The sequence below is a fragment of the Prionailurus viverrinus genome, chromosome A1 (genome assembly GCF_022837055.1).
Source record: "Prionailurus viverrinus isolate Anna chromosome A1, UM_Priviv_1.0, whole genome shotgun sequence".
NCBI lineage: Eukaryota > Metazoa > Chordata > Mammalia > Carnivora > Felidae > Prionailurus > Prionailurus viverrinus.
This window is the reverse complement of record NC_062561.1, coordinates 133,233,811-133,249,395: the sequence shown is the minus strand read 5'-3', so window position 1 is coordinate 133,249,395 and position 15,585 is coordinate 133,233,811. Positions and strand designations below refer to the sequence as shown.

General features: G+C 33.2%; 1 protein-coding gene across 1 annotated transcript in view; it reads left to right on the top strand.

Moving 5' to 3' along the window:
* ADAMTS6 (ADAM metallopeptidase with thrombospondin type 1 motif 6) overlaps positions 1 to 15,585 on the top strand; it is a 296,499-nt gene that overhangs the window by 23,029 nt on the left and 257,885 nt on the right. The window lies entirely within an intron of this gene.

Here is a 15,585-nt window from a genome sequence, read left to right as displayed (position 1 = left end):
TACTGATATCTATTCATAAAGCTTAACTGGAAGCTCATATATGTTTTATTAATTGAAATGCATAGTAAAACAAAGGTTAAACAGTATGAGAAGATTAAATTTTAAAAACAAAAATGAGTCATCACTCTTTTTAGAAAATATATTATAAAATATAATGTTATAAAATATATTAATTATTCTTACCTCTAAATTATTAAAAGCGAGGACATCAATAGTTGTATAATTTACTTAAATGAATTTTTTATATTAAATATAATTTATTGTCAGATTGGTTTCCATACAACACCTAGTGCTCATCCCAACAGTTGCCCTCCTCAATGCCCTGGATGAATATTTATTTAATTAAAAATATTTTAATTATGGTATAAAGAAGCAGATATATTACATTATATGTTGAATAGCTTGTTTCTCAGCAAAATTGTTATTTGATGATAACCCACTGAATTTTTATATTTCTTTCCAAGTTTAAAAACTGTGTTCAGATCCTTTTATTCCTTACTCTCCAATAAGAACTCTGTGAAGTAGATATCATGATTATTTTTCCCATGTGAATAATGAGGAAACTAGTTCAAAATACTTAAATAGCTCAAGATCACTCATTTAGCAATATAAAGTTCAGGGCTCAACCCCTGCTGATCCTATCTTCTTTGATTATACGGTGATTATACTATACTTTGATTATAACTTTCTTAGTATGTTTATACCCTAATTACGACTGGTGAGAAGCATGCTTAAATCATTTTAAGATGAGCATGTCTTTTGACCTGCTATCAATTAAAAAAAAAAAAAAGCAATAAACAAAATGGAAGCATTATTCTATCTTGGTGAAATGGAATTGCCTTTGTTATCTTGATCATTTCTTTTAATTCACAAGATAGTATTTAACATGTATTTCATCTGTACTGTGCCCATTGACTCTACATTAAATTCTATGGAGGGAGTATAAAGTTATATGGCATCAGAATCTTGAGATCTCAGAAGATAATGTGAATTTAGCTTTTTAAAAAATATACCTGTTAACTAAGTTGTAGATTTAAAGTTTCAGAGTTTATTTTTTTAACAGTTACAATGACTTTAATTGACTTCATCTACTTGGCATCATAAGCCAGAAAATTTTGTTTATGACATGCTTGCTGAATAAAAACAACATTGTATGGGTTCTATATTCATATGTGTTGACATGTCAGTCTGATAAATTCTGCAATTCCTCGGAGTCTTGTGGTCTGGAATGATTCCCAAATATATTTGAGGAGTTAAAAATATACTAAGCATTGTGCAAATATAGAAACCTTTGTGTAAAAATATATATGGATATGATTAGTGTCAATGAAATTACTACAGGAAAATGTCTGTTATATATGGTTAACAAAATGATTACAGATATTTACATTGGCTTCTGTGTTTATATTTATAAAGCCTACCTCTCCCTAAAAGGCAATGCCTAGTGCGCTTCTGGTGCTTTACATTTTTGTTATTGTATGAGCATTCAGTTTTTAACTTTTGCATCAGATGACAGTAGCTATACAAAGAGTGCACATTTATAAGTATTTGAGTAGTGAAATATGTCTGGGCAGTTAACCATCCTTTCTTTGCACTGGCTACTGCATTCAGCTGTCTGACTTGTTCCTCTGAATTGATCCACATATTTTTCTGATCCTCTGCAGAGCTCTTCCTTGTTTCTATAAGCCACTTTGAGTGCCTTTTTGATGCCTGAGGTTTGAACATGAAACTTTTGTTTTAAACTTGTCTCCTAATGGTCACACTAGCCCTAGAAGTGATCTCAGAATTTAATAGAACAGTACTTTGAAGAGTTCATATCTCATATCATTTTAGATTGGTTATGTAGTGGAGCTTAGAAAAGTGTCTCTTTGAAGCAGCATAAAATGCCTTTTGAAATTGTTATAAAGTCCCAAAGTAACTTTTAGCTTATTTAAAAGTCTACTTACATAAAAGTAATTATCTTTGAATTATTAGGGCCATGCAGTGACATCTAAGTGTGATGAATATAATCTCTAATATTTAGAGTTTTTTATTGGATGTTTTACCATCCTTGATTCTTCCTTATATATTTTTGGTTTGTGAAATTCAATATATCTTTAAATCATACTGTTACTCTTAGTGAAAATTATTATAAGAATTTTTATAGATGGTTTATATTAACATTTTTCATTGTTTCATGTAACTCACTTATTAACATGTTCAGGGTTGTGACTTCACTATTTATAGGTAAGATCTTGATTTATGTTTGCTTGAAATGTCAGCTCACTAGGGAGATGTATAATGTGTTTACTGAGAATTCCAGAGAAAAATTGATAGATAGGTTTATCTCCACTAGGACAAATTTTATCTTAGGGATTTGAATGGTTTAAGCAGAAAACCATTTGGAACTATAGTTACTTAGGTAATAAGAGTTACTTTTGAAAAAAATATAAAAACCCAAAAATACTATCTCCTGTTTGCAAATAATATTTTCTTTTTTTATTTGACATAAATTTAAAGCAAACTGTATTCTACAAAGCTATAAGACCATCATGTCTAGACAGAAATCAATAAGTAAAATAAAAAATTTAAAATTCTGTTGTTTTATCTGGTATCAAAAATACTGTATTAACACCAAAATATGTACTTGTTTATTTTTATATATGTTCATATCTATATAATGAACATTTGTTATATACTAGCTAGCTTTATCTAATCTTTTTTTAATATTTGAAGTATAATTGACAGACAACATTGTACATATTTAAGGTGTACAATATGACTTTGTGGACCTGGATGTTCATATATCTCCCCAGATATGGAAAGTTCTCAGCCATTATTTCCTTAAATAAGTTTTTGCCCCTTTCTCTGTCTTTTCTTCTTGTACTCCCATATTGCTAATATTATTTCACATCATGATGTCCCATCATTTAGGTAGGCTTTCTTCACTGCTTTTTGGCTTTTCTTTTAGTGGGTAATATTAAATGACTTGTTTGCAAGTTCACAGTTTCTTTCTTCTGCTTGATCACATCTTCTATTGTTGCTCTCTGTTGCATTTTTAAATTTCATTCATTTCATTCTTCAGCTTCAGAATTTGGTTCTTTTCTATATTTTGACCTTTCTTTTGAACCTATTATTTTATTCATATATTCTTTTCTGATATCATTGATATATATTCTTTTTTAGGTTGCTTAACTTTTTAAGAATAATTATTTTGAATTGTCAATTTGTAGATTTCCATTCCTTTGTAGTCACTTACTGGAAAATAATTGTATTCATTTGGTGGTGTCATATTTCCTTGATTTTCCATGTCTCTGTAGCTTTGTGTTGATGTCTGTGCATTTGATGGAAGAGTCACTCCTTCCAAATTTTGTGGAATGGTTTTAGTAGAGAAAGATATTTATCTGTGGGTGGGCATAAGGGTGCTGGCTGAGTTGAATATGGCATTTCTAGCTCTGGAGAAATTCCAGCAATGTAGTCTCTATACAGCTTTGTCAGCTGAGGTTAGCCTTGGTGAAGATTGCGGAGGTACTCAGTGGCCGAGGCTGCATTTGTCTGCAGCAGCAGTAAAGGCTACTAGGGACCACCTGATCTCATTTTCTTTCATGAGGTATGTATATCACAATGGAGGATTTCTCTTGGAGCTGGGTCCAGCTTGCAAGTACCCATATCAGTGTTGGTAGCACTGGTGTCTAATATGTGGGGGGATTTGGTAACTTTTTAAAAATAATTGAATACAAAACGTATATAACTTGGTCAAGAAATGATTAGTATTTTTTACTTGAAACTCTACAAATAGAATTTAAGAAGATAAAATAGGACTGTATGTATACACTTAAAAAGTTATGGATGTTACAAAACCTTCACATTATTCTTATTAAACTTTGTATTGAGATACTGTAAACTAATGGCTACTAAGGAATACATATCTACAATTTGACAGATTATTTAAAAAATATTTATATTTTTAAATGAAGCTAGGAAATTTCCACCAAATTTAAAGTCAAGACAATTTCTAAATTTATTTTGTGGGAAAAGCATTTAAGAAATCTATTTATACTCTGAAAATCAGTAGGAATGTAGTGACATAAAGTGTAGTATTTGCATCAATGTTGAGCAATTAACACAAACAGACAAATGGATAAATTTCCTGAATTTTTTCTATCAAATATTAGAATCATGTTTTCCATCTTTAAGATATTAGTATATAACAATATATGTTTCAGATAGGAATTATAACCTAAATTATTTTTGGTAATGGATTTACTGAGATATAATTAATAGACCATAAGTTTGCCCACTTAAATATACAACTCAGTGGCTTTTAGTATATGTGGAGGATTGTACAACCATCACCATAATTAATTTTAGTATATTTCCTTCATTCCTGTAAGAAGTTATTCCCCATTCCCTTATCCTCCCCATCCTAGCCCCAGGCTGAGGCAACCACTAATCTAATTTTAGTCTCTATAGCTTTGCCTATTCAGGACTTTTTGTATGAATGGAATTATACAATATGTAGTCTTTTGTGACTGGCTTTTACTTTGCATAGTGTTTTCAACGTTCATCTATGTTGTGGCCCATTCCAGGACTTTATTCTTTGACTAAATTCTTGAAAATTTAAGATCAAGATGCAGATCTTTTAAGAATGCCTCTATTAATAGGCTATTCTTTAAAATTATACTTCCTTTTCAGTTTTTCATTATTGAAATGCATAGGACACATAAATACATCTCATAATACAAATGCAAAAGTGCACACCAAGTCACATAATTCAGTCTTTAATTAAAATGAATATATTTATCCTCTTAAGGGATCACGACTATTTGTTTAGTTGCTGCTGGATATTAAAGGGATTAGAATTTCCAAAGTCAACTAATATTTTCAGATAAGAGATTGAAAATAGCTCTAAAAAATAGTTTCTTGCTAAAACTTGGTCTACAGTGTGTGGATTTAAACAAGTTTTCTCAATTTCTATAGAATGTATCTATCAGAATTACATATTGGCTTTAAGATTATATATTAAAACAGAGGAAAAGGAAATTAAATTTGGTGTATTAACACTTATTTGCTATTCATCTATGGATTTTTTTTTAAGCCTTAAGGAAATGCCTGATGAATTTTTCATGGACTATCACTAAGTTTTTAAGAATTTGTGAGTTTAGGGCCACTTGGGTGGCTCAGTTGGTTGAACCTCTGACTCTTGATGTCGACTCAGGTCATGATCTCATGGTTCATGGGTTCAAGCCCCATGTTGGGTTCTGCACTGACAGCACAGAGCCTGCTTAGGATTATTTCTCTCTCTCTCTCAAAATAAAATAAATAAACATTAAAAGAAAAGAATTTGTGAGCTTATAGGCAGCAAAGGAATCTTGAATTCAATTTGTGGATGAATTGGTTTTGCTATTTGGACATTTTGAAACATATATTATTCTCTAACAACTTTGGTTCTTTCATTTTTAGTTATCCATACTGCCTATACCCTTCTTCTTTTTTCAGTTTCTGTTCATTTCATTCCTGGTTTGTTGATTCCTTACTCAAGTGTATTTATCTAGATTCAGTTTCCATTCCAATCAAGAATTATGATAGACTTGTGCAACTTTAAATTCCTGTGCAATCTGGGACACTTTTAAGAGTGAAAGAGAGTACCATTAGCAGGTATGCCTAGACAGTAGGCACAAACTAGGATCAGGTAAATCAAGATTATGGTCATCCCAGGCATTATCTATGTTTGCTTCTTAATAAAAAATGGATAAGAGTAGATACTTTTCTCTCGCTGCCTAAGATTGACTAAATACATGCAATTTAATGAACTATCTTTGTACAAACCTTGACTAAAACTGAGGTTGATTTGCAATAGAAATCATTAGTTAAGTTAAAGAAGGGGTATATTATAATAAACACTTAACTCTAAAGAATAGTAAGTTGGGGCACCTCGGTGGCTCAGTCAGTTAAGCGTCCAATTTCGGCTCAGGTCATGATCTCACAGTTTGTGGGTTCGAGCCCTGCATTGGGCTCTGTGCTGACACCTCAGAGCCTGGATGGAGGCTGCTTGGGTTTCTGTGTCTCCCTCTCTCTCTGCTCCTCCCCTGCTCATGTTCTGTCTCTCAAAAATAAATAAACATTAAAAAAAATATTAAAAAAAATAAAGAATAGTAAGTTTACTATTTATATTGGTTTTATGGATGTATTTATGCAGTTGTTTATTATGTACCAAATTCTTTTTTTTTTTTAACATTTGTTTATTTATTTTGAAAGAAAGAGAGACAGAGAGAGAGTACAAACAGAGGACAGGCAGAGAGAGGGAGAATCCCAAGCAGACTCTGCACTGTCAGTGCAGAGCCTGACACAGGGGTCGAACTCACCAACTGTGAGATCATGATCAAGAGCCAAGATCTAGAGTCACATGCTTAACTGACTGAACCACCCAGATGCCCTGAATTATGTACCAAATTCTTAAGTGCCTTGTAGAAGCTTTATCTTTTAAATATCACAATAGCTGAATGAGAGAAGTTCTATCATCTCTATTTTATAGATGAGGAAACTGGGGCACAGGGAAGTGAAATGACTGGCAAGATTATACATTAATTAAAACACTTACACCAGGTAATCCAGCTGTAGAATCCTTTTGGAGGAATTGTAAGGGTATTCAGCAAAAATAATAATGTAGAGATACTTCAATAATGTTGGTGCCTTTGATAGCCAGACTTCTTTGATGGCCCCCAATGATCTTTGTCTGCTGCTGTTCATGATTTTGTATAATCTGCTTCTATTTAGTTTGTGCTAGACCTAGTGAATTGATGTCTTTATAATGCATATTATTCCTTCCTACAGAAAGGGTATATCTTTTCATTTATTTAGGTCTTTTTAAATTTCTCTCAGCAATGTTTTGTGATTTTCACACCTTTCTTCACTTTTGTTGTTATTGTAAATGGTATTTTAAAAATTTCATTTTATAATCATTCATCACTCATACATAAAAATACAATTGATTGTATCCTACAATTTTGCTAAGTTCATTTATTAGGTTTAGTAGCTTTAAAAAATATTACAATAGATTTTCTGCAAAGATAATCATGTTTTTGAGATTAAAGTTAGTTTTATGTTTCCTTTTAATCATGAATAAATTTTATTTCTTTTTCTTGCCTTATTTCACTGGCTAGAACTCCTAGTACAATGTGGAATAAAGGTGGTGATAGCAGACTTCCTTATCTTGTTCCTGATCTTAGTGAGGAAGAATTCCAACTTTCACCATTAAGTGTGATACTAGCTCTACATTTTTAAAGATGCCCTTTATCAGGCTGACAAAGTTCTATTCTAATCCTAGTCTGTTGAGAGTTTTTATCAGGATTGGATGTTGGATTTGTCAAATGCTTTTTCTGCATTTATTGAAATAATCATATTGTGTTTCCTTTTATAGTGTATTAATACAGTGAATTGCATTGATTGGTTTAGAATGTTACACCAATCTTGCATTCCTGGGATGAACTCAGTTTGGCCATGATGTATTATCCTTCTAATATATCATTAGATATGATTTGCCAAAATTTTGTTTGTTTCTTTGCCTCTGTTTCTTGTGAGGGAAATTTTTCTGGAATTTTATTATAATGTCTCTGTCTGGTTTGGGATTAGAGTAATGCTGACCTCCAGAATGAATTAGAAAATATTTCTTCCTTTTCAATATTATGGGAAAGTTCATATAAATTTAGTATTATTTCTTCTGCAAAAATGTTTTTTATAATAAACAAAGTAAAGACATCTGGACCTGGAGTTTTCTTTGTTGGATAATTTTTTTAAAGTTTATTTATAAATTTTCAGGGGGGGTGGGGGAAAGAGAGAGAGAGAAATCCCAAGCAGGTTCTGTGTTGACAGTGCAGAGGCTCGAACTCATGAACCATGAGATCATGACATGAGCTAAAATGAAGAGTTGGATTCTTAACCACCTGAGTCACTGAGCCCTCCCCTCCCCCCCCAACTTTGGGTAATTTTTAATTACCAATTTAAATAGTTCAAGAGATAAAGGGGGGTTAAGTTATTTTATTCAGTGTGCTTTGATAGTTTGAGTCTTTCAAGTAATGCATTTCAGGGGTGCCTGGGTGGCTCAGTTGGGTAAGTGTCCAATCTTGACATTAGCTCAGGTCACATTCTCATGATCATGAGATGGAGCCCTGCATCAGGCTCCATAGGGCATGGAGCCTGCTTAAGATTCTCTCTCCCTCTCCCTCTGCTCCTCCCTGGCTCATGTTCTCTCTCTCTCTCTCTGTCTCCCTCTCGCTCTCAAAAAAAAAAAAAAAAAAGTTGGAGAATGTATTGACATAGTTGTATACAATATCATTTTGTTATCCTTTTAATATCTGCATTATCTCTCTTCTTGATATCAGTAATTTTTGTTCTCTTTTTCCTAGTCACTCTGGCTAGAGGTTTAATGACCTCAAGTTTGGTTTTAGTGGTTTTCTCTGTTTTTGTTTTCTATTTCCTTTATTTCTGCCATGATTTTTACGGTCTTCATTCTTATACCTTGAGTTTATTGTTGCTCTTCTTTTTGTAGTTGCTTAAGGTGGAATCTGTGGTCACTGATTAGTGACCTTCTGCTTTTTCTGATATGTTCGGTGTTAAAAAATTTCCTTTTAAATACAGTTTTATCACATCCCACAAATTTGTTTATGTATTATTTCTGGTTCTGTTCACCTCACAATACTTTTTAATTCCCCTGTATTTCTTTTTTTTACCCATGCACTCTTTAGAATTGTGTTATTTATTTCCAAATATTTGCCCTCCCAAAGATCATTCTTTTATTTCTAATTTAATCCTATTGCAGTCAGAAAATATACTTTGTATTACTCAAATGATTTTCAGTTTATTGAGAATTGTTTAATGGCCCACAATATGGTCTTTCTTGACATTTGTTTCAAGTGTACTTCAGGTGAAAAGAATGTGTATTCACTGTTGTTGAGTGGAGTATCCTAAAATTTTTAATGAGATTAATTTGGGTATTCATGGTTTTCAACTCTTTACATTGTTACTGATTTAACCAGTTTGATTATGATGTGTTTTGAAATAGTTTTCTTCATGTTTAGGGTTGCTGAGCTACTTATATCTGATTTTATCAGTTTTGAAATTTTTAGTCATTATTTGCCCAAATATATTTTTTGGTTTTGTTCCCTTTCTTTCTTGGTGACTCCAACTGCACTTACATTTGGCTGATTGAAATTACTCCACAGCTCACTGATTTTATGTTTATTATTTTAAATTCTCTCTTCTCTGTGTTTTTCATTTGGGGTAGTTTGTATTGCTATGTCTTCAAGTTCATTAGTTTTTTCCTCCCTCAATGTCCAATCTGTCATTGGTCTTATCTAATTTATATTTTCATCTCACTCAGTATAAGTTTTTTCATTTCTAGTAGTTTAATTTTTTTAATTTTCCACATCTCTTTGGAGATATATAAATTTGGGAACATAGAAAGCTTTGAAAAGTATTAAAGCTATTTTAAAGATATTGTCTGCTGATTTTAGTAACTATGTCAGTTCTGGATCACTTTCAATTAACTAATATATATCTTTTTATTATGTGTTGTGTTTTCCTGCTTCTTTGCATACCTGGTAATCTTTGATTGGATATCACCTTGTAGTGTTTTGCCATTTTGGGTATTGGATATTTTTGTTTTCCTATAAATATTCTGATTTCTGGAATGCACTTAGGTTCCTTGGAACTTGATTTTTTGTGTGTGTCTTGCTTTTAAGATTTGTTCAGGGGCGCCTGGGTGGCGCAGTCGGTTGAGCGTCCGACTTCAGCCAGGTGGCGATCTCGCGGTCCATGAGTTCGAGCCCCGCGTCGGGCTCTGGGCTGATGGCTCAGAGCCTGGAGCCTGTTTCCGATTCTGTGTCTCCCTCTCTCTGCCCCTCCCCCGTTCATGCTCTGTCTCTCTCTGTCCCAAAAATAAATAAACGTTGAAAAAAAAAAATTAAAAAAAAAAAAAAAGATTTGTTCAGTATAGGACCAATTAATCACCAGTACTAAGTCCCTTTTGAACACTGCCTATACAAATTCCTAGGAATACTGGGGTTTTCTAGTTGGGATGGGTGGGAATAGTCCCTTTAATCCCATGCTATATGAGTGATGGGCTATGTCCTCTCAAATCTTGTTGGATAATTCTTTCCCTGGACTTGGGTTCTTTCATCACACCTATGTGTTGATTAGAATTGTCAAGAATTTCCCTAGTGTCTGGGTGGCTTAGTTGGTTAAATGTCCAACTCTTGATTTTGGCTCGGGTCACAATCTCACGTTTTGTGTGATTGAGCCCCATTTCGGGCTCTGTGATGACAACACTGGGCCTGCCTGGGATTCTCTCTCTTTCCCTCTCTCTCTGCTCCTCCACCGCTTCCATGTGCGCTTTTCCTCTCTCTCAAAATAAATAAATAAACATTTAAAAAAATTATCAAGAGTTTCCTTGTGCAAGTTTCCAGAATTTGCTCTTTGTGTAACTTTCTCTTCTCCTATACTTGGCCCTATAAATTTAAGCTAGTATGGTGCCCCATATTCTGCTCTGTCTCTTCAACTCCAAGACTGCATTGTGTTCTCCTGGCTTTCCCTAGTCTGTACCAGAACCTGGAAATTTTCAAGGTTGTAAGCTGGGGTAATGATAGAGCTTACTTTGTTTGATTGCTGTTTCTCAGGGATCATTGTCTTTCATTTCCTGATGTCTAGTGTATTGCAAAATGATATTTTATATATACTGTTCATTTTTAAAATGGTTTCAGGCAGGAGGGTAAATTTGATCCCTATTACTCCAGCTTGACTGGAAGTGAAAATCCCAAGGCAACCATTTTAAAATTTCTGTTTATCATCTGAAAGTATCTGGAGATACCCCTTTCCTTTACCCCTAAATTTTCAGTTTGTGTATTCTAAGAACAAATTATCTCATGTAACCATAGTACAGTTCTCAAAATCAAGACATTTAACATTGGAACAGAACTATTATTTAATAATATACATTTCATATTCAGAGTTTATCAGTTATCCTAATATCCTTTGTAGCTATTTCCCCCCTCAGGCCAGTACTTAATCTAGCATCACACATTGTATTTATTTCTTTTGTCTTGTTCAAGAGTCTCTTTTAATTTGAAATAGTTCTCAATCTTTTTTATCTTGGATTTGATAATTAAAAAAAAAAATGAATGTTTATTTATTTCTGAGAGAGAGAGACACACACAGAGTGTGAGCAGGGGAGGGGCAGAGAGAGAGAGGGAGACACAGAATCCGAAGCAGGCTCCAGGCTCTGAGCTGTCAGCACAGAGCCCGATGCGGGGCTCGAACCCATGAGCTGTGAGATCATGACCTGAGCTGAAGTTGGGCACACAACTGACTGAGCCACCCAGACCCCCGGCTTTGATAATTTTAAAGAGTACATGAGTTTTTCATGAAATGTATCTTAATTTTCGTTTTCCTGATGTTTCCTCAGAATTAAATTTGACTTATACATACTTTTCAGGAATCACACTGAAGTAATATTTTTTTAAGTATACCATATCAGAAGGCACATGATATAAATTATTTCAAGTATTAATTTTGATCACTTGGTTAAAGTGATGTCCTTAAACATGATGCCCGTCATGTTTCTCCTTTGCATTCCACCCCCACCCCCCACCATTTTAAAGTAAGCTCTGAAACTTGAACTCATGACCCTGAGATCAAGAGTCACATGCTCTGACTGAGCCAGTCAGACACACCTGGACTTTTCCCTTTTTAAATTAATAAGTTTTGAAGCATTACTTTGAGGCTCTGTAAATATTCTATCTGTTAAGAATAGATAGAATTCTTTTACCCTCCAATTTTGTCATCCATTGATGATGTTTTCTCATTCCTTTTAAATTTGTTAGTAGGCCTTCCATTTAAGGATTTTTTTTCTTTCTCTCTCTCTTTCTACCAACAAAGACTCATAGTTCTATCTATCTGTAGATGCATAGATAGATAGATAGATAGATAGATAGACAGACAGATATGGGGGATTTTCTGGGGATTTTATCCCTTTTTTTAAGCAAAACTTCCATGTCTCTGCAGCACTCTGTTCTCTCCTCCAGCCTGTAAGACTGTAACTTTCTACTTTCTATTTTGTTACCCTGCCAGTAATTGATAGCTTGATATATTCCCACAAATGTTTTTGTAAATTACTGGTGAAGTGGCACATGAACTTTAATATTGCAAGTAATAATATAATTTATTATTATATAGCAATAATATAATATATTATATAATATATATAATAATATACAATAATATAACAATATAACAATAATATATTATATAGCAATATAACAATAATATAATATATAGCAATAATATAATTATTGCAAATAATAAACTCATAAAATTGTTTCACTTATATTAATTCTATACAAGTCTATTACAATTAAAATATTGCTTTTTAAAAATATTTGTTTTTTGAAAAAGGGAGAGAGAGACAGAGCATGAACAGGGGAGGGGCAGAGAGAGAGGGAGGCACAGAATCTGAAACAGGCTCCAGGCCCTACACTGTCAGCACAAAGCCCAATTCAGGGCTTGAACCAGTGAACTGTGAGATTGTGACCTGAGCTGAAGTTGTATGCTTAACTGATTGAACCACCCAGACGCTCCCAAATTAAAATATTGTTAATTAAAAGTTTTATGATTTCTTGTATCTGGCCTCCTCTGTAATGTTTTCTTAATCGGTTTGGCTTATTTTCAGAAATATTTGAATTAGAATAAAGAAATAATCAGTTTTTTCTTAACTTTACATTCCCTAGGTAGTTTTGGGAGGCAACTTTAATTCTGAATATTAATATTATTTAAATATAAGAATTTTTTGAAGTCAGAAGGCAACAGGTAGACTCTGTGGAAATTGAAAGAGTTCACATAAGCCAACATGTAAGTAAAAATATGCGACTCAAAGACTGTATATTACAAGGCAAATGTCAACTAGCAGGTGATTTGCAGCTAATTAACAAGAATATTATATTAAGTGGAATGTTTTCTACTCACTATAAAAGGCTTTGATAACTATATTTAGCAAATAAACCTTATTTTAATAACAGGTGTATCTTTGAGTTTAGTATTAAAGGACATATTTTATTTTACCTTTAAAGGAAAAGGACTAAATGAATTATTTAAGATAAGCTGTTAGTAAAAATTGAACAATTAAAACCTCCAAATGTTCTTAATGTACAAATAAGGGATAAGTGCATACTGAAATATATTAAGCAACAAGAAAAATAAGATCTTATATGTAATAATCATATGTTATCTCTCCTTCTTAAAAAATTATTGGATTTCTAGTATGTGTAAGGCATTATCTTAGATGCTGAGATCTGGTGTGAACTGGAAAAATTCTCTGCTTTCATGGATCTTACTTTCTAATGTATGGAGACAGTAGATAATAAACAGATAAATACTTTCTTGACTGGAAGGTTTGAAATGCATTGTTAATAAAGTTAATGCTATTTCCATGTGGAAGGATTTTTAAACAAAGGAATACAGCTGTCTTTCTGCAATGACTTGGGTAAAGGCTTCTCTTGAAGTTGGGACATTGATACTATTCTTTCAATATTTCTTCCAACTTTAGGTTTCCATACTAAGATAAAATAAGGTACACATTGAAATAAAGTCAGTTTGCTGATGAGGGAGCAAACTTGACAAGACAAATTTTTGGCCTTTCATCCCTTAATTGGGCTTTTAAAAAAAATCTTCAAACTTATTAAATAATATTGGTTTCTAGAGATAACAGTAATAAGGATAATCGACTATTTCATGTGTATGAGTATGTACATTTTTTAAAGATTTTTTTATTTTTAAAAATATTTATTTATTTTGAGACAGAGTGTGTGTGTGCATGAGTGGGGAAGGGGCATAGAGAGAGGGAGAGAGAGAGAGTCCCAAGCAGGCTTCACGCTGTCAGGATGCAGCTCAATCTCATGAACCAGAGATTATGACCTGAGCTGAAATCAAGAGTTGGACACTTAACTGACTGAGCCACCCAGGTGCCATGAGAGTTTTTATTTTTTTAAGTAATCTCTATACCCAACATGGGGCTTGAACTCACAACCCTGAGATTTAGAGTTTCACACTCTACCAGTGAGCCAGCCCGGTGCCCCTATAAATACATACTTTCTTTTGATATTTTATTGTTTTTATTTTAAACATTTTAGTCTTTTTATTTTGGACTAATTATAGAATTACAAAAAAAGCACAGAGTTTATGACCTTCACCTGGCTTCTAATGTTAGTTAGCATCTTATATAACAATAATATAGTTTTCAAAACAGGACATTAACTTTGGTATAATACCATTAGCTAATTTACAACATTCCAAAACTGAAGGGTGGCTAGGTGGCTCAATTGGTTGAGCCTCCTACTCTTGATTTCAGCTCAGGTCATGATCTCACGGTTCATGGGTTTGAGCCCTGCGTTGGGTTCTGCACTGATAGCATGGAGCCTGTTTGGGATTCTCTCTTTCCCTCTTTCCTTGCCCCTCCCTCCCTCTCTGTCTCTTCCTGTCTCTCTCAAGATAAATAAATAAACCTAAAAAATTTTTTTAAATTTCCAAACTCATAGAAAACACAGAAAATAATATAATAGATACATTGATTTAGCAAATGTAAACTTTTATAATATTTGCTTTGAATTCTTTGAAAAAATAAGCCTTGTTCTTAAAGTTGGAGGCATGGGGCACCTGGGTGGCTCAGTCGGTTAAGCGTCCGACTTCAGCTCAGGTCACGATCTCTCAGTCCGCGAGTTCAGCCCCGCGTCGGGCTCTGGGCTGATGGCTCAGAGCCTGGAGCCTGCTTCCGATTCTGTGTCTCCCTCTCTCTCTGCCCCTCCCCCGTTCATGCTGTGTCTCTCTCTGTCTCAAAAATAAATAAATGTTAAAAAAAAAAAATTTAAAGTTGGAGGCTTTCCTGCACTCCACTTCTATTCCTTCATTTTTTTCACCTCAAGTAACTATTGTCTTCAAACTACTGAAGTTTGTGTGGATCCTTCACATACATGTTTTTGTGCTTTTGCTGCATCAGCATATGTATCCAAAGATTATGGTTACATAAAATATTAAAAAACATATTGTAAAATGTTATTTTGCATTTGGTATTTTAAATTAACTTTGTATTTGATTTTGTGTTTTAATTGCATTGTCTACAAAACTGCAATTATCCCTTTTGTTTTTTAAAACTTATTTTTGTTTTCAGGATTTATCTATTTGATATACATAGGTCTATTTAACTCATTTAAACTACTGTATAGTATGAATATTCACATTTACTAATGAGCGTTTACATTTTTTCCAACTTTTTTATTATAAACTGTACTGCAATCAGTGTCTTTTTATCTGTCTCTTTAAGTATATATGAGAAGTTCTCTAGTGTAAATACATAGTTGTAGAATTGTTAGGTCTTAATGAGTAAGTCAGCTCTACTAAGTACTGGCTACCTGCTCTACAATGTGATTTTACCAGTTTACACACACTAAAGCAGTGTGGGGAGAGTACCAGTTTATTCCAATTTGCCTAATGTAGTGCTTAGCTTTATAATGCTGAATACAGTGTAAATGGCAATTAGTGTTTATTATCAGTAATTTAGTAATT